Raw genomic sequence first — 19,594 nt, forward strand, 5'->3', positions numbered from 1 at the left:
CACATGTAGAGTAGCACGCAGAGAATAAGCAAAGATATATAATCGGTACTGAAGAGAGGTGCTGATAACTGAGGTGTATGTATTCAACATATAAAGTAATTAATAAGCACAGAATAGGAGCTGGTAACTAGAGGAACACATACAGTTATAAGTCACAGCTAAAAAGATAAAAGGAGCTGGAGTTTTTAGCTTTTGAATTCAAGACATAGAAGAACTGGATCTAGTTGGTCACAAACCCAGAGTGCAGCATACTGCCCTGAATGAAGCATGAGAAACTCACACCTGGGCACTGCAGAGAATCTGGAACCTGGAAGTGGTGGGATGAAGAGCCACTGCAGTGACTAAGGAGCCTCCACAGTGCCACCAGCTGACTGTGGTCCTTGGAGAGCACTAGCAGCCAGGGACAGAGTAAGGCTCTGAAAGGAGCAGTGAACATGAAGCAATGCCCTGTTAATTTTGAAAAAACACTGCTACACACACATGAGGTTTCCATTTTTGTACTACCCTATGCTTTCCAAACATTAGTTCAAACTCCTTTTACAGAGTGGGTGGAAAGCACCTGACATTTGAGTATTAGAAAAACATAGTGAAGGGGAGAACAGTACAGTGGCACAAGGTGCAGACAAGAGCAGAGGAAGGGAAGGAGACATAGCAGGGAACTGACTGCAGTTATATTAAGTTAGCTGGTATAACTTAACCTCTATCAAACCTGATAAAGGAATTAATCTATGGTGATGAAAACTAAAGCATATGCTAAGTCATATGTGTGTGGTAAGGCATAGTTAGCTTTAACAGCATCTTGGTTGGTTATGAAAGTAAACATTCTATGACTAACATGAATCCTTGCTAAACAAGTGAAAAATTTATAGCAGTCAAACCCTTGCTAAAAGCAAGAACTCTGAGGAGAGTTCTCAGTCATAAGGGCTGCAGCCACCCCTGAACACACACTTGTTAAATTCTGTAACAGTAGGCATTGGAGTGGGTTGTGTTCTTTCAGGAGTTAGCATATGAAAAGAAGAATCACTTTATATAGTATTGTACATACTAATTACCAGTTCAGAAGATGGCATCTTGAGAGTTGGAGTCCTGTTGGAAAGAAATTGGGTATAACTGGAAGAAACTTCCAGTAGGATGGTCTCAACAAAGCACACTCAATTATTTAAGCAGTGTTCTGTGAAAGCCTGAGAGTTCAAGCAAAAGTTCATTTACTCAAGTTATGCTATTGTTGTTGCCCTATAAATATTGCCTTACTGAAGTGATTTCTTTTCTCATCTTTTTCACCTTACTTAGTTCTTTCCCACCCCCACCTAACTTACTCTTCTTCAGTTTTCCTCCCACCCTGCATTTTGTCCTTCCTTTTTCTCAAGTAGTATCTCTCATTCATTCATTTCTCTGACTTATCCTGTCATCATTTAGATACCTTTCGGTCTCTGTGGAAGAACAAATATTTAGGTTTTTTAGTAAACTAGAAAAAGCACAAAACCAAGCTGTTTTTCTTAACAGGGAAGTGGTGGACCATATGTGCAGCAAACTCATCTTTGAGAATCTAACAGTCATCACTTGGAATCATTCAGTTTCATTTCAGTTTCGAAAAGCTTTCTCTGCAGTATTTGGCACTGACTTAGGGACTTTTTGTCCTCCATCATAGAGGATAACATTACTTAATGATGAGATGAAAACAAGGAAACATGGTCTGTCTGTTGTCTTAGGTCCGTCTGTCACCCCCACCCTCCAGTAAAGGCATATTGCATATAATCCACTAGTTGAATTAGTCATCTGCAAATGACTACACTTACTCTGAAAAAAAACCAAGTTAAAAAAAGGTCAGCACCCAGTGCTAAAAGAATACAACTATATAGAAGCTATTTCATAGATACAGCTGTTTGCTAAATATATAGACCTGACTATTTGTAAATTAGTTCTAAAACAGCACCATTCTGGTTTTAGAAGCTAGATGAGAAGTACTTTCTTTTAACAAACAGCATTAAGGGGAGCTTTGGTCATACAGTCTATTGAACACTAAACAATGAAACAGTTTGTGCACATTGTTCCTTCATTTGATTACATTGTTCAAGCAAATGCAATCACAGCAAGATTAACTACCTTCCAAGATAAGACTCAAGGCTCAGCTAGAGGCAGCTGTTAAAGTTTCATATCTGTTTCACAAGCAATTAGCTGTTTTCAAGTAAGTAATATCTTACAAGGAAGGGGTGGGATATAGCTTGATCTGCATGAAATAAAAGGGCAATTTTTAATTTATTTGAATACAGTTTAATTTTAATAGCTATTAATTTTTAATTTGAAAGTATTGACAAGGCACAATAGCTTTACTTACAACCTATTTTATCACATGGCAAAGCTACACTGCCTTGTCTCCATCTCTTCTGTAGCAAGATATCCAGTAGACATTTGTTACATTATATAAAATACCTTCTTTTACTTGAAATGACATCTCCAAAGACTCTCTGATACAGGACAGCAAGAAGTACATTAGGAAGGAGCCCAAGTACTCAAAAAGACTTCTTGCCCACTTGTTTTTTTGTTCTGGATCTCATCCTTTGCAGTCACTTCTTTCTTTGTTAATAGCTATCATTTAAAAGACCTACAAGAACCTTCTGTTCTTATAGAAGAAGAATGTTCTCCTGTTGAACCTGTACTTTCACTTAATGGAACCCATGTTTCTCAAACTTCTCTCTTTTTTCTACTTTAATAGTGTTTGATATAATCTGAGTTGCATACTTCTTCATTTCCCTACTATCACTTGGTTTGAGCAATTCTCACTTCTTGAAAAAGAAGTTACACCATGACTTACCTTAATACAATTAGATTGCTTTAAATTATTACATAATTAATATTGCATGTAAGAGAAGGATTAATAACAATTTGAGTTTTGTGTATTAATCAAGTACAGTTTATATGACAGTAATTTCTAAAGTGAATAAGAGCATCATAGATATAAACAAAAGAATGTTTTGCTAATGTGTTATTAGGAGAATTGAATATGAAGCTTTACATGAAAATGGAGATAGCATTTTCAACAAAGTCAACTACAGTAGTCTAGATTACTCTTCAGAGGCCCTAAAGTGATAAGCAGTCTCACAGGCTCAAGGTCTTTCCATATGGAAAGCTTCCAGGCACAGATCACCAGTAGAAGCATTATTGAATTAAGCCCATTCATCAAAGTCTCCCCAAATTAGTGCCATTACTTTATAAACACAAGAGAAAATGAGAATTAATTAATTCAGAATATGGTTTTCAACAAATGAAACTAATGCAAAAAGCTTTGTGCCAGGAAACAGCAAGGCCCAGCAACTCCATAGGGAACTAGAAACCAAACACAGCAACACAGCCAGGAGAACAGAGACCCCCAACAACCCAGGCCCAACCTCACTGTACTTGAAAAAAGCAAGGACAGGCTGAGAGACAGCAACTAGGAATCCAGGCCATCATGCCTGCCTCTTGAAGATAATGAGACAAATATGAAGTTAAGTCCAGAAGCCATATCAAGATTTGACTTACTAAAGAGAACAGGATCAAAGGAGCAGGTCTAAAGCCAAAGCAGGAAGCCAGAGCCAAGATAAAAAAAACCAACAAAACCATACAACAGAGATAACAGACTTAGAGCTACAGACAGGCAACATACCTGCAAGCAAACTCAGCAAGAAATAAGCATCCAGGGAGGAGCTAAACAGAGCTCCTGGGTAGAAGGGGTGGGTGGAGGCAACAGATGAGGCTGGTCAGGGGGATTATGGCCTGTTAATTCACTCAAGGCTCCAACTCTTTGAAAGCTGAGATCAGCTGGGTTACTAATATCTACGTAGCTGTTCTTTTGCCTTTTCTTGCCAGACTTATCATCATTTTCCAACCTGCAGTTTTGTCACAGAAGCTTGAACTACATCCCCAAACATTCCACATGTTGCATTTAAGTTCACCATGGTTTCTCTTCAAGTTCCTGAAGTAAATGATATTTAAGTGATTCTCAGCTTTTCTTTTACTCTCTGTAAATTGGACTTCAACAAGCTGGCAGATCAAATAGACATGAGACTGTTCATGTTTCTACTCCTTTTATCAACAGAGCAAGAGTACTCTGAATCAGGGGGAGAACAGAGGGCATGTCAACATCATACAATGAGCACCATGTAGAGTTGCTCATTTGGATTGTGGAAGCAGCATGAAGACATTAGTACAACAACTTCTTCCCAGCTAATTACTCCTGCTGAACATTGCTTTTCATGAAGGTTAACTATTCTAATCAGTGCTGTGCTAACTTTTTTCTGTAACTTCTTTTGCTACTGCTAGCTTCTCTGCACAGCAGAATAGCACATGGTGTAGGCACACCAAAACAAACAAAAAATTAAAATAGTCAAGAATCTGCACTACCTTGTGCTCTTGGATGGCCCTATGTTGGATGTTCCCTGCTATGGGGAAGTTATACATGTAGCATGTTCTGAAAAGCACTTTGTGATATTCTTTAAAATGGTAGTTGGATGGAAAGAGGACTGGCCACATTGATTCAAGGCACATGCTGTGGGGCTTCTGCCATTTTCTAAACAGTCAACCCAGTGGCTGCAAGTGAGCACAGGCAGGGAAAAATGCTATGCACTGTCCAAAGGCTGTGAGGAATGGGATCACATGCTGTGCAGGCACAAGTCATGTGCAGAGCCAGCTGTGCCAATAAGCATCTGAAAATTAAATTGTAAGAGCAGTGGGGCCTGTGTAATCCTGTAGTACCTGTTTCAGACAGTACAGTTCCTCAGAAATATCCTTGGTTTGTACAAATACAATATTTGTGTAGCTGTGGATTCTCTGAAGAATTGTGTTGCTGTTTTTTTTTTTTCTTTTCTTTGTTTAAGATAAATTGATTAAATGTGTCAGAGGCCTAAATGACTAGGCCTTGATGACTCTAATGAATCTCATATGGGATTGCCACCCACACCCTCTGCCCATTGGCCCAGGAGCTTTACTTAAACTCAGGTCTGAGTCTTCAATAGTTAAGCTTTATTGTAAGTATGATAGTATCTATCTCAGTGATAGTTTTATTTGGCCCCTGGATATGGTTATAACTCCCTAGTTAGGTTGTTGGTTTTTTTTTGGCTTGTCATTGTGGGATTTGCTAGGTGCTTGATGAGTTGTGTCTGACCCTTATTGTTACTACTGATCTAGACCTCATTTGTTGATCAGTTTTCTGCTTTGAACTTGGCCCTGCACCATTGCTACAACTTGCTGGATAACTTGGATACTTGATCAAACCTGGCTGCTCTTTCTGGGTCTGCCTTACTCAGGTACTGTAGGCATTACTACATTTGTTATTGTCACTGGTTCCTTGTCTACTAGGGAATGGCTGGTTCTTGCTGCATCCTGGCAAAATGAAGCTTAGCAGCTATAGACTATATCTATATGCTTGTCAAGGACCTTGGATCAGTATGTTTCTATTAAATGTGAACTTTATTGTTAATGCTGCTGTTAGTAGTACCTTACAGCTCATAGAAATCTCTTTCCTTATTCTCCTCAACTGCCCTTCAGGCTGTTTTTATAGTTTCTTAAAGACTTAGTTCTTCTTTCATGTGAAATGTGCCAGTTCAGAGAACTTAAAAAGTGCAGCAGAAATGAGTAAAGAAAGCTGATAAAGGTTGAGCATGAGGGATGATACAGCTCTGTTCTGACTTCCTTAGATATGCCTATTAAATTACTTGTGGTTTTTTCTCAGCTGTATGGGAGACAGAGGGTGGTTTTGGTTGTTTTTACTGCTTCTGAGAGCAATTATGGGGCAATTGTTTTCATGAAGGTTTCTACTTTGGTGTTTGAAGTAGTCCCTGTTGTCAAATTCCAGGAGTAAAATAATAGCAGGACAGTCCATATGGCAATGGATTACAATTTGAGCATTTTGACTTAATTTGTCTTACCTTAAAAATGTGATATGACAAAGGTTTGTTGTGGGGCACTATGAGCCAAACTGCAACTCAAATGTGATCGCTCTTGTTCTATCAGTTGGGTTATACCACTCTTTATGAGGGAGGCCTGCCAGGCCAGATGCTGTTCTCATAAAGCAGGCTACTGAGGAAAGGGAAGTAATAACATTCCCTTCTCCCCAGTGCAACATTTCTCACCACAGAATGAACTCTTAGTGAGAAGCTATAAAAGACTGCAAGGTCAGCAGGTTTGCATTCTAAAAGTGTCAAAAAGGGGTTTTCCTCCTACCCAAAACCATACAGAAGAAAGACAAACAAGACAAGAAAGCAAAATTAGTATCTTCATCTTGTAGTTAAAAAACGTGATATGAAGTGAATGAGAGCTGTGTAAAGCTATTCAGGGAGTCCACAGCAGTATAGGCTGCCTGAGTTCCAGCTTTGTTTAGAAGACTTGTCTGTCCTTGCTTGCATGGAAGGATTTTTCTAGAAAGAAAAGAAAAATATTTCTGGATAATACCAGAGAGGATGTTGGTTGGTCAGTAGTAAAGTCTGTATTTGTGGGTGTGAATTTGCTGAAGGAAGAAAAAAAGGAAGGTTGAACTATAGCTGCTGGTTTTAACAGCCTGGGAGTGGGCTGATGTGGCAGCAGGTACAGCCTAGTCACATGGGGACTATGGCAACAGAATCTACCTCAGCAGCATAATTATGCAAAACAGGCCAGGTGCTGTTCATAGTGTGTGGAAATTATTAACATTCAGAAATACTAATGATAATAATCTAGGGTCCAGAGGTAAAGAGAGACTGTGCAAACCCTGAATGGTGCATGAATATGATAAAGCCTTGTGGAGCTTTATGTGGAAAATACTACTTGAGGCAGGAGGTGCTGTAGTGAGCCCATTTTCAGGCCTTGCAGAGGCTCCATTGCACCAAATTAATATATGTAGCTCTGTCATACGGTATCAGAAGGAATAGCCCTGCACTGACAGAGGAAAAGATTGTATGTAGGAGTGCAACTTGATTATCTTGTAGAACTTTAGGTTACAGTTTGCCATGTTGATTTTTTTCCAAGGAAGGATGATGTGTATAAAAAAAAAAATAAAATACCTGTTAAAGAGTGACAAGTTGGGTATTAACTTTGGCTAGTAGCTTTTCTTGCAAGTGTGTAGGAAAACCTAAGCTAACAGCATGTTTTTTTTCTTCATGGATATTTTAATCTGAATTAAGAATATTTCTCGTGTGTGTGTGTGTGTAGAAAACCTCTAGATTCTTGTGTATCTTACTTTTGTGCTAATTACTGGTGTATTGTGAGTTACCAGTTAAATATGCATAGGCTTTTATCTAAGGGCAGATACTTCCAACAATGGAATTGGTAATATTCTGACATGTCAAGGCAATTTACAGAGTAACATGTACACTTGTTTAACAAACAGAGCCATTTAAACCTACTGAATAGAAGTAATTCCCACGGATGCTGAAGCTGTTACAGTTTTATGTCAGAACCTACAAAGACCTTTTCCAAGCCACAAATCATGTAACTGAAAAGTTTGGCAACAAACAGTGGATTTACATACTCAGTTATGATGGCACAATGCACTGTTTATGAGGAGTTGACTGTAAATGCAATTCTGTAGCAAAGGATCGATTATGCTTTCTTTTGAAACATAATTACTTTAGTTAATTCCTCTCCTGAAAGAGAAATCAAATGTTTGTGAAGTCTTTTGGAGGTGAAAAAAAGGTTTTGATTAACATAGAAATGCATTACTACAAGTGATAGGTTTTTTGCAAGTATGAGGTAATGTTTGACTAAGTAGCAGTTACAGAATCAGAGTTGTCATGATTGGAAAGGACCACTGAGGTCAGAGTCCAACCATCAATAACAAACACCACACCCCACCAAAAATGTACACAAAAAATCCCACAGCCTCAGCCACTAGAGCATGGCCTGAAGTGTCACATCTACACAGTTCTTGAATGCCTTCAAGAAGGGTGACTCAACCACCTCCCTGGGCAGGCTGTTTCAGTGTCTGACCATTCTTTCTTTCATAGAAATTCTTTCTAGTGTCCAATCTAAACCTCCCCTGTCACAACTTGAGGCTATTTCCTTTGGTCTTATTGTTATTTACTTGGAAGACGAGGCCAACACCCACCTCCCTACAACCTCCTTTGCATTAGTTGTGGAGGCATTTTTATTCAAAAAAAAAAAAAGTTTGCATAGACAAACAAAATTTTCAAATTGCCACTGGCTACTTGCTTAAAATGGGAAATGCAGGTAATGTAACAAACATAGTGCAAACCATGACAGCTGCTGGTGATTTTGCCTGCTGCAGGTCAGGAAACAGACCATAGTGTACAGATACCAGTTTCTGATCTCTTATTCAATCTTTTGCCACGTAGAAGCAATGCACGTGTGCAGACCCATGGTATGCCTGCTGCTCTTGATTAACGAGTTTTGTGATCGTCACCACTTCCTAGATTAGAGCCAGGGCTAGAGTCTTGCTGTCTTCTTGCCAGTTACTGGCAGTAGCTGTGAAACCCTCATCTCCATTTCCTCCCAGTGAGAGCTGTCTCTCTCCTCAAATTTGGAGTTCTTTGCTGAGCTTCTTCAAAGGCTTGTTGTGCCAGTGCATCCTCCTGCTGTGTTCTCTCCATCAAATTCCAGGCAGCCCATACCATCCAGTCTCTGTCAGACTATCCAGCCTTTCCAGATTAGAGACACCACTGAGCATCCTATGTGCCTTCAAGTAAACCTTGCCTCCTTCTCTTTCAACATCGATATATTCCCAGGTCTCTGTTGCTACTCCCCCTGCCAACTGGCTGGAAAAAAACTGGAGAGATGGATCAGTTCCTGTGGCCACAAAAGTGATCTCAGAATGGCCATTGTGGCAGGTGTTCTGGAAGTGGTCCTGCCTCCCCTTGTGGAGCCAGTCTCTGAAACCAGCGTATTTAGTCTCTCACTCATGGCTCAACTACGTGAAGAACTCCTCATGCAGTCATCTGGTGATGAATGCCTTCTCTGAGGATGGTTGGTGGGAAGGTATAAGCTTGATCTGAATAATTGGCTTGTTTGAAGCCAAGTAATGTGGTGGTGTGCACTGGGAGTCGTTTGCTGCTGGGAATTTGCCTGTAAGGAGCTCACAAATCTCTTAGTCTAGGTTAGTTTTTCACTTGGTTGTGTGTGCTTCCCTCTAAAATAACTAAATTTTAGTGCCTTAGAAAAACCTAAACTGTTTCTACTGATTCAGCCAAAAAGCAAAGTTAGGGTCTTCTATAGCTGCTGGTAGGTGAAGATAAATAGGCTTGGCTGCTCTAGGAGCCTGCAATCCATGTCTGTAGTTGTATTTGATACTTGCTTGGTGCTTTTAACCTGTGCAACTGCAGATGTGCTTTGTCATGCTGTCTGAGGAATGTCTGTACCAGCTGTAGTCTGAAGCCTCAAGTGAAACCATCTGATGCCTCTGAGTGGCTGACCTATTCCAGCACAAGTCCCCAGAATCCCTGCTTGCTAGATTCAAATTACTAATTTTGTAGCAAGTGACTAACTATTAAGACAGCTAGGTCTGACGTATGGAAGAAGAGTTAAATGCCTTTCTGCTAGAGAACAGCACCTGCAGAATTTCCTGAAGTAGGTAAAAATTGAGAGTATGGCTTACACAGTTCTTTGCAGGACTAAATCACCTTTATGATCAAATCTTTAGGGTTTTGAAAAGACAGACTGTTGCATGTTAAGAAGTGTAGGTGGACCATCATCATGTGTTGCTCTGGATGTGCTGCTTTTACCAGTTTTCCTCTCTGGCAGTCCTTTTGCTCTGTGTGAGAGCTGCAAGTTACCTGAACATCATGTTGTATAAAATTGTGTGGTGAGGTGTGTTGGCAAAGCCTACTGTGGAGTGGGACTGATGATGCCAATACAGCAGTTCCCTATGAAGCTCTATTTGCATTCCTTGTAAAGTGCTACTGCTGCCTCTGCAGGATTCAATTTCCTTTCTATTTTTGTACCATTTTCCAAGTCTGTAGTTAATAGTAACTGACAGGGCCAGCTGAGAATCTTGGGATTTCCTATTACAGATAATTAAGGAAAATACTAATTCATGTACAGGCAGATGCCTTGTGGTAAATTGCACTGCATGAATATCATTGCCTTCACTGCTAATTCTGTTTCCTACTGATTACTGAACCTGCCTTCTAGTGTAAGGTGCTAGAGCCACAGAGCAGATTTTCCAACAAGTAGATGTGTTAAGAAAGCTGCAGAGAAGCTCTTGTTTTTTTCTGAAGTTTCGCTTTTATGGGCCAGGTGTCCCAAATTGTTCTGTACTTAGAATATGTGAGAGCTTGCAGTTTATGCTCTTAATGGAGCTTGGGGCAGAACTTGGGAGAGAGACTTGCATTCATCAAGGGCTTTTCCAGTTCACCTTAGTTATTGCAAAATTGTTTTCCATATTAGGTTAGAATTGAGCTTCCTGTTTTCAGGAAAACAGTATCATCAAAAGAGATTGTCATCAAGGGGCAGCAAGAGTTGGCTGCTCTGCAAGGTAGGCAAGTCAGGAGCTGAGGATGACAGCAAGGTAGGTGGAGGAAGTGGCATCAACAATCCCAGAAGACTTGTGCAGCAGGAGCAGGGAAGGACCAGGGGCAGCCACCCTCATCACTAGATAAGTCTATAGTGATGAGGCATGTCCAGGGTTGGAGGAAGCTGAGTCAGGGTTCGGACCAGCAAGGCACATCACACATAGGGAGGCTTGTCTACTACTTAGCTCAGGGTTAGAAGTTACACTTCAGATCTGCTCATCAGACCAGTATGAGTGTCTGAACTTAAATGCAGCTTGAAGTGAAGTGTGAGAAGCCCTGATGAGGTTTCTTAGAGCTCTTGCATATGAGCCTTACCCAGTGTTGCCAGCTGCACCGTATCTGAGCCAGCCCTGAGCACAGGGCACTCAGGAAGGGGTGGCAGGCTGCACAGCCTGTTGGAGCACTCATGCAGCTGTTGTAAACTACAACATGTTTGCCCTGTTCTTGAGCTAGTTCCTAGACAGGAGGCAGAATAGTGGGTTAGACGTATCTGCAGTCTGGTGTGGTGCAGCCGTTGTTACAGTAATGTGTTAAACCTTTCTGGCCTCAGAATAATCTTAGTTTGGTTATAGAAGAACAGGACTTCAAAATCCAACTGAATGAACTGCCTCAGGTTGAACAAGTTTGAAGTGTAATTCTTTTGTAAAATAATAGTTCTTTATTAATCAGCATAAGCATATAACCAAGAATTCAAGCAAGCAGGTGGCTGTGATCTGTAATACAATGCTGGCCTCTTTAACATCTTGTGAAATAGATGTGTTTTCTGGAAGACTGGCTTTCTGTTTTGTCACTGAAAAGATCTGATAGCTTAATCTCTATAGGAAGCAGTGTGCTGAAGTCTTCTGGCTCATAATTTATCAACAAGCAGAATGGTAACATTGACTGTAGCATGTGTGAGTACAATGAAACGTGAGCAGAGAGGAAGGAGAGCTGTGCTTGCTTCTCACCTTCTTGCGTGCCTCCTGCAGTGGAATATGAGAGTAGCTACACTGAAGTCACACCAGTTTGCTCTCATCTGCCCACACTGGATGCCAGCAGAACAGGCACTATGACAGGTTTGGCTTTTACAGTCCTTTCCCTGATGAAGTGCTAGTTCAAGCATTCAGACTTGGACCAGAAGCATCCTGCCTGCAGTAGAGGTGTGGCCCCCAGCTAAGTAGAGTTGCTGCTTAGGGAGAAAGACTTTCCAGTTGTAAACAGATCAAACTTTATCTGGAATCAAGGAAACACACAAGTATGGCCTGAAGCAGATTGGAGGTAACACTTCAAACCTGCTTAACCAGAGCCATTTAATGAAGTTGAATTTTGAAGTTCTGTTCTTTTATGTTCAAGTTACAAATCTGAGGGCACTTCAGATGAATCAGAATTATTAGCAGGCCTGTTTAACATGAGTTACTTGTTCTGTAGAGAAAAATACAGACTAGATTCCTGAGTTTAGCATGAGAGATCAGTACATAGGTTTAATATAGTGTGAATGTACCTGGTTGAGGTTGCTGAGTGGTCTTTGAGACAAGGATATGACAAAGCCCATTAACTGGATTTTGACAGGCTCCATTGCAACAGCTTGCTTTTCTACCCCTATTGTGCCTCTGCTTTTATCTAATTTTATATGTTCATATCTCAGCATGCTTAACCCTGATTATGGTCATTCTGATATCTATTAAATTAACTGCTTTTTACCAAGCTTTGTTCCCCAGACCCTTAAAAAAAAAAACAAACACTAGGGTTTGCTATTAACTAGTGGCAGAACAAAGGCAATCTGTGTATCTCCAAATTGCTACTAATTCTTTTATCTCTTCTCCCTTGGAATACTGCAAAAACAATGTATAAGTTTCTATTGATCTGACTAACACAGTGAATGCTGAGACTTCCTATTCATGCACTCCAGTCATCCTAACCTACAGAGTTGGTGTTACAGAGAATGAGATCTCCTGTGAGCTTTAATTTAAGCAGCTAATATTAGATACCTGAAGTTAATATATTTTAATGTGTAGGTATTAATGTGTATATAAGTGTGATGCCATTTTTGAAGAGCAGAGGGATCACTTGACACTTGGATATGTAGTTTATCAGGAATCATAAAATAGTCCTGGTGAGAAGGGACCTGAGGAGGTCTCATCCAACCTCCTATTCAAAGCAGGTTCGGCTCTAAGTCAAACCAGATTGCTCAGGGCCTTATAGAGTTAGGTCTTGAAATCCTGAGGGAATGGAAACTGCACAGCCTCTCTGAGCAACTTGTTCACCCATCTGCCTGAAAAGGTTCCTCTGTATCTGCAGTTGAAATTTCTCTTGTTAGTACAACTAAATCCATACTGTAAAACAAGTATGTTGTAATTCAGCTCTTTAATTAGGAGTAATATCAGATACTGAATTCAATGCTAGGAACCTATGTGAGCCACAGGTGAAGTGCTGCTGGCAGGGACAGGGGCTGATGTCTGTAAAACTTATGTTCCAGTAGTGATAGAGAGGCCCTACTTATGTGGTATTGTACATGGAGCTCAATGTCTGTAACTCAGCCAGAGTGGAGGCTGTTAGAGAAGCAAGTGCCATGACACTAGAAGTACCCCGAAGTAAAAGATGTGTTTGTAGAAGTTGTATTGACTGGATCTTCCATACCTTGTTTTCGTAACACATTTTACACTTTTCCCTCCCCTGCAATCTAGGCATGATACTTGTCTGTCTGCTTCTGCTTATCTTTGTAGAGCAGGAAAATCACCATGAAATTGATGTCATCTTCTTTCATTGCTGCCCAAAAGGCTCTGAATAGCAGCCCTGGAACAGAGCAGGCTTGTTGACTTCATTCTGCAGCTGCATGACAAATCTGCCTCTAAGCCTGCGGCTTTAAGAAGACAGAGCAGCATCTGTTCACATAAAAGATAGCTTTGGCTTTTTTTAAATACTGAGAAATTTAAACTACTGGGTTTAGATGGAAATTTAGAAACAGGTGACTTGGGCTTCCCTCATTTGCCAAGAAAAGCTTTCCACTTATCTTTGACAAAAAAGATGGACTATTCTCAATTTCAGTTAAATATTTTCATTCCACTTGTGGAATAATTAACACACCAGTTGCAAGAAGTTTTAATCCTGGTATAATAATTACATTCTGTTATGTGAATCTGTTCAGTTAGGGTATGAGTAGAAAGTGTCTTTGATTTTTATGGCTGGTTCTTTATATATGCATCTCCTTCTATATGCATTTGCTTGTCACCATGACAACTTCCTATCACTTTCTTTGACACTGTGCACTTCAGGGAAGTTACAGTTAACCCAGGGCTTGAATGCAGAGTACCAGGGAGTAATATCTAAGCATATGATTTCTGTGGGCTTGTGTATAATTCTGCTCTGCTGAAGTCTGATGCATCCATGCTTGCAAGTTTAAGAACTAAGAACTACACCCTTTCACCAGATCTCCAAACTTCTACACAATTGCAATTTTTCCTCTATGATCCAATTGTGTATACAGGTTTGTAAAGCCAATACTATGGAGATGTTTGTAAAATCAATGTTTAACTATAATTTAACAGATTTATATAAAAATGTCTGTTTCCTTTATAGTCTAGCTTATAAGTTTTTATCACCAAGTACTGGGATCAGCACTTGTTTGGCAAGTATTCTACCACAAAACTAAGCTACCCTACATCTGTCTGTTTGCTCTCCAGTAACCTGGCAAAATATCCTGCGTGTGCAAAACTGGCTGATCTGCTCTGTCAGGAGCAATTTTTCAGCTTGAACTTTGGTACTAAAAAGATCTGTTCATTCTTTGATCTGAGATGCCTGGCTGATACTCTGTGAGCTGTACTGATTTTTGTTGCTGAGTGGTAGAGGGTGCTCATTGCCATTCTTTCCCATCATTCCATACAGCATTTCTCTTCTCCTGGCAGAGCTTGTACTGGAGACTGGCAGATTTTATCATAATGGGCTTTTGGCAGGAAGATTCAGTTCCTTGAAGGAGGGATTTGCAGGGCAAAGTTGAAAAATGTATTTGGGGCATGTGGCTTTGTTCAGCCATATCTGGTGGCTCAACTTTAGAGGCAAAATTGAAAACAATTCTAAGAGATAGTAAGAGCAAAGTTTCCTAAAGATATATTAATGGCTAGGTTTGCATCAGTGATGTTTATTGCTTATTTGGCAAGGCTGTGGTTTAAAAACCTTGTATGTGTTATTTTCCTGTTAACCTTGGAAGAAATCCCTCAGTCACAAATTGTCTTGAAAATAATCATGCCCATACACTGAACTAGCTTCCACAGTGGAGCCTAATGGTTGATGGTGAGATTAGTCTGCTGCACAGAGCAGTAGTACTGCTTTTGCTTATTGCATTGATTCTGCGTGTTCTATCTGGCAGCTGCAGTGTATAGAGCCTTGCATTGTGTTTTGGTTTTCTGAAGATGTGTTGTGGATGATGTGAAAGATGCACGGGAATATTCTTTCCCTATACAAAATATCTCAAGCATCTGAAAAGGAAATTGCTTACCCTTGGCTGCATTATCTGATCAGAAGGGCATGTACAAGTGTGACAGTTGTATTTCCACCATAGAAAGAGCTGCTTATTCCAGTTTTTGCCAAAAGTCCATTGGAAATATCTTACTAGAATCACAATCCTGGAGATAGGCTATTTCTTCTGTTTTGCCATTGAAATGAAGCCTTTCAGGAGGAGCTGTCTAGACCATGTAATTACTAAATCTGACAGTAAGAGGATAGAAAGTCAAGTTTTGTATTGCCTACTAGAAAAGAAAGGCACAAAACACTTGAAGGTGTGGAAAACCAGACTCCCCACTACCTCTTCGGTATTCTTTTACAAGTGCAGGCTGAAGTTACATTTGGAAATATCAGTATGACCTACAAGACTAATACAGCTATGATAAACCACTTCAGCATTACAAACAGAAGGAAAACCACCATCTCAGCTGATTGTGCTACTTAGGAGATTTTAACTTTTGGAATCCATGCTAAAATCCATACCACTGAAAACAAATGGAGATGCATTAAATTATTTACCTTTTGACTATAGTTATATTAATGAACTAAGGAAATAATTGGAGATGGTCCAAATGTACACTAGTAAGCCAAAGATCCACTGGACTATTTTAATGTACTGCTGCCAGTAGCAAAATGTATGACCTGAAAATATCTTTGAAGTGACAAAAATGAAGTTCCAAGTAGTTAGTGATCACAGTAAAAATTCTATTTTGAAAAACGCCAAATTGTCACGTGGTTCTTAGCCCGACCTGCTAACAAAATTTATTAGTGAGCCTAAGGGCAGGTGCATAAATTAATGCCTCTACATTTTCAATAAATGTTTGGTAACTTCTTAATTTACCAGTAGGTGTCACTGCAGTCTAGCATTCTTACTTTGAGAATGGCTTATTTTTTTCTGCTTAATCAAACCTTTATTTCATAGAGAAACGTATGGTATCTGTACATGTTGATGTATATCCAATAAAATAGAAGACCTGCAATCAACTCTTTAAAACTTTTATTCCTGTCTCAGCTGCTGGAAACTGGTGGATGATTTAATGGATTGAGAGACCAATAATCACATGACCAATGTGATTATTTGATGCAAAGGTGAAGCCAGTTAATAGTGCCTGTATGATTATTCAGCCCTTGCCCAATCTTCCATTTTGGGGAGGGAGAGAAGATGGAAAATAAACCCAAATACAGAAATCTCGATTTTTTTGGCACTTGTATCCAAGATTACAGGAATTATAGAACAGAAAGGGACAGGAAGGAGCTGTTAGCCACAGATGAGTCTCTGCAAGACTGAGAAAGCATTTAAGGAGAGAAACTAGTGGAAGCTCCACTTCTGTTTTTTGTAGGTACCTGCCTCTGGCAATAAGCAGTATGGTCTTATGTCAGATGTGTTTTCCCTCCAGTCTTAAATGTAAATAGCATCCAAAAAATACAAAGAATCTCTAAAATCATGTCATTAGTTCTGTGCACTTATACTTTGTTATATGAATGTTGCTCTGAAGATGTAGATCTTGCTTCTTATACCTTGCATTAGAAGACAGCACTATGCTGAACAAGACTGCTTAGGAATGAGCTCAAGTAGAGCATGGAATTATTTTTCTATCTGAGTGAACTGTAGTTCTTGTCTTATGTGTTTGCTAGAGAGGTGATCAGCAAGGTATTTTGATTGAAATGTGCTTTCAGGTATGCTCAGGTATTTGTTATCAGAAAGACAGAAGCACCAAGCATCTCAAAGAGTAAAAGGGGAGTTAGCTATTGTTTCCCCCCAAGTATGATAAAAAGCTTACTCTATGAAAACCACCAGGGAGACATTTTGAGTTAGTTGAAGAACTTGTAGTTTCAGCCTAAGCTCTTGCATCAATACATTCCTCTGCTCTTTCAAACGTTTACCAAAAATGACTGCTACACAATAATTTATCTCAAATTCAAGCTTGAACATCCAGTAGAAAACTATATAGTTTAAGGAGGCTGCTGCAGACAAAATAATTGTTAGGATAATAATGTGCTTTTGGACAGGGAATGCACTGCCCGTTCTGTTGCCCTTACAAGTGACTAGATCCAGTAATGAGTCATTTGTTTGAGTTGTCTAAAGAAACAGTCCATACCCAGGTTGTTTTTAGGCTTTTGTTAGCTTTAAATACACTTCTGAAGTACTCTGCCACCAGGCGTTAGCAGCCTCAGCTCTCCATTGCATGCTGTGGCATGATCTTCGACCATTTCACAGTTACATTGTATACGGTGAACCTTGTTAAATGTGGACAGGATTGCAGGACTGGCACAATGGGTGGCCCTGGATGTACCAGTCATGTGCAAGAAGCAGAAGGCATTGCAGCTTTCTTCATGGTGCTGCACTGTAGTTTGAACAAAGGTGAAAGTAATTTGTTCAGGGCTGTATTCTGGCAGGAAAGTAATGAGGTCAGTAACTGATATTTTGCCTCCTACCTTTTCATGAGGAAATCTTGTTTTTATAGATTTTTTAAAATCTTAATTTGCTAGATTGTACATTAACTCTGTGGTGATGTTCAGGGAACCATCCATCAAGTCTTCCCTTAGTCCTACAAGTTTTAGTTTTGTGGGTTTTCTTTTCCAGTTGTAGTTTATTGCTGTTTTGTATCATCACACACAACCCTCAAAGGCCACACATACCAGTCTCAGTGCAGCAGCATAGTTGTTTGACCTGATATTGCTATGATTTAATTTTTGTAACTGCTGTAGAAGTGCTTATTTACTGGCCAAGTTCTGTTCTTTTTAGAAAGTAGAAATAATTACTTGGGAAATAAAAAGGTGAAAAAAAATCTTGTGAATAACTGAAAAGGGAACTGAGTAGTTACAGCATTTGCATATAAGAGCCACACACAAACCTGATAATCAAAACTAAGGGGACAAAGTAACATAATCTCTAAGTGTTGGTCACATACATGCTCTTCTTAACTAGTGAACGAAGCAAATTAGTAAAATAAGCTACAGAAATGGCTGCTACCTCGTAGCTGGAGAAGGAATAGATTAGGACAATGACAGTCCCACCAATTAACTCTTTATAAGAACAGCTGTGTATTGTGTTCCCATGTTTTTCTTTCCCCAACAAGCATGATGTTAGTGCATTTTGGTAGCTTTCCTTAAGGGCTTCTGCCATGGAGACAGACAAAAATTCAATAATGTGAAACAAGAAGTTGTAAGATAAGAATTAAAAAAACAACAAACTTTAGTGACAGGATAAGGTCAGTATTGAATATGGTCCCTTGATGAGGCTGCAGCAGTTCTCAGGCATTTGAGAGAATCAGCCCCCTTTTATTCAATAACAAAAAAATGGAAACTTCAGCTCACAGAAGAACCTAGGCTCCTTGCTGTGTTTAAAGCTAGGCTGCATTTTTAATACAAATGAGGATTTTTTTTTTTCCTGAAACACCCTGTCAAGTTGTAAAATCTTCATAGGAAACTGCACAGGTGGTTACTTTCTTAGTAGAAGTTGCTGAGATTGAACTGCATGGCAGAATAAAGTTCTGACCTTGATAATTACAACAAGATGAAAGCTAGTTTATGCTTTTCCCAGTAGTGTTCACCACAGGTTTTTCCGGTAGACTTTTTTCCAGCAGGCTGATCATCTAGGGAAAAAAACTGCACAGAACAACCACTGAGAATTTAGCCTTAGGTGAGTGACTGCTGTTGGTTCATCATGTAAAACTAGTCTTTCCAGAGGCTTTTACATAGCAGAGATGATGCTGCCTCTCACATGATTGCAACAGATGGGTGTGCAGGCCAGAGAGGAGGTGGAGTAGTGCAACTTTCCTGCTATCTTCCTAGGTCTGATTCATCAGTGTCAAGATGCAGAGAGTTCTTTATCACAGAAGAGGCCCTTTGCTGCACTCCTGTAAGCATTGCTTTTTTCTGACCAGTGGTGCTTGTTTTAACCTTTCAGTTACTGAACTTAATGCACTGGTTTGAGGAGACAGCTACGATGTCATGCAAATACTGAAAAATATTCAAAACTGCATCAAGATGCCCTATTTGAATGCTTTCCAGTCTGTCTTCTGAGGATTCAGTGTCAGATATAAGTAGTATGCTATCCATTGGAAAGACCTCACTAAGAAAAGCCATGTGCTTGACAGGAATCACACTTCCCTGTACACTGGGTTGCAGATCTCCCCTCTTTCCCCACCCTTGTCCATTTTGCTTTATGGTCTGCTCTGATCCAGCTGCTGCAGCTCTCAGTGCAACCCAGCTGTTCTCACCCACTCTTATGCTGCCCGGTGCTGTTACTCAACTTCCTCCAGCATGCATTAGTAGCGATACTAACCTATAAATGACTGTTTTCAGAGCTATTTCAGAGAGGTCGACTAAAGCACGGTAATTAGTTACTTAACGTCTCTTTATCCTCCCCATGTCTCTGCTATGCAAATAGCAGGGAGGAAATTGTAGCCCGAGTGAAGTGAAATGGCAAAGCCCTGAGTGCTCTCGCTCGTGCATGCTGTGTGACACTTGAAGGACAGGAACAGGAGGAGATTGACATTTTGCAAAGAAAAAGTAAAACACTGAAATGTTTAGCATTTTAAGTGCCACCAATTGTGATATGAAGGCACTGCAGCAGCTGTGAGTGCAGGAAGAGCAGCAGGACATCCTCTTCTCTCCTATCCCTTCCCACCTGGACAAGA

The 19,594-nt window shown here is 40.0% G+C and overlaps 1 protein-coding gene and 1 pseudogene across 2 annotated transcripts in view; one reads left to right on the forward strand and one right to left on the reverse strand.

Moving 5' to 3' along the window:
- WAPL (WAPL cohesin release factor) overlaps positions 1-19,594 on the forward strand; it is a 141,503-nt gene that overhangs the window by 49,561 nt on the left and 72,348 nt on the right. The window lies entirely within an intron of this gene.
- On the reverse strand, positions 8,349-13,142 carry LOC127383755 (core-binding factor subunit beta-like; annotated as a pseudogene).

Source organism: Apus apus, chromosome 4 (assembly GCF_020740795.1).
Source record: "Apus apus isolate bApuApu2 chromosome 4, bApuApu2.pri.cur, whole genome shotgun sequence".
NCBI lineage: Eukaryota > Metazoa > Chordata > Aves > Apodiformes > Apodidae > Apus > Apus apus.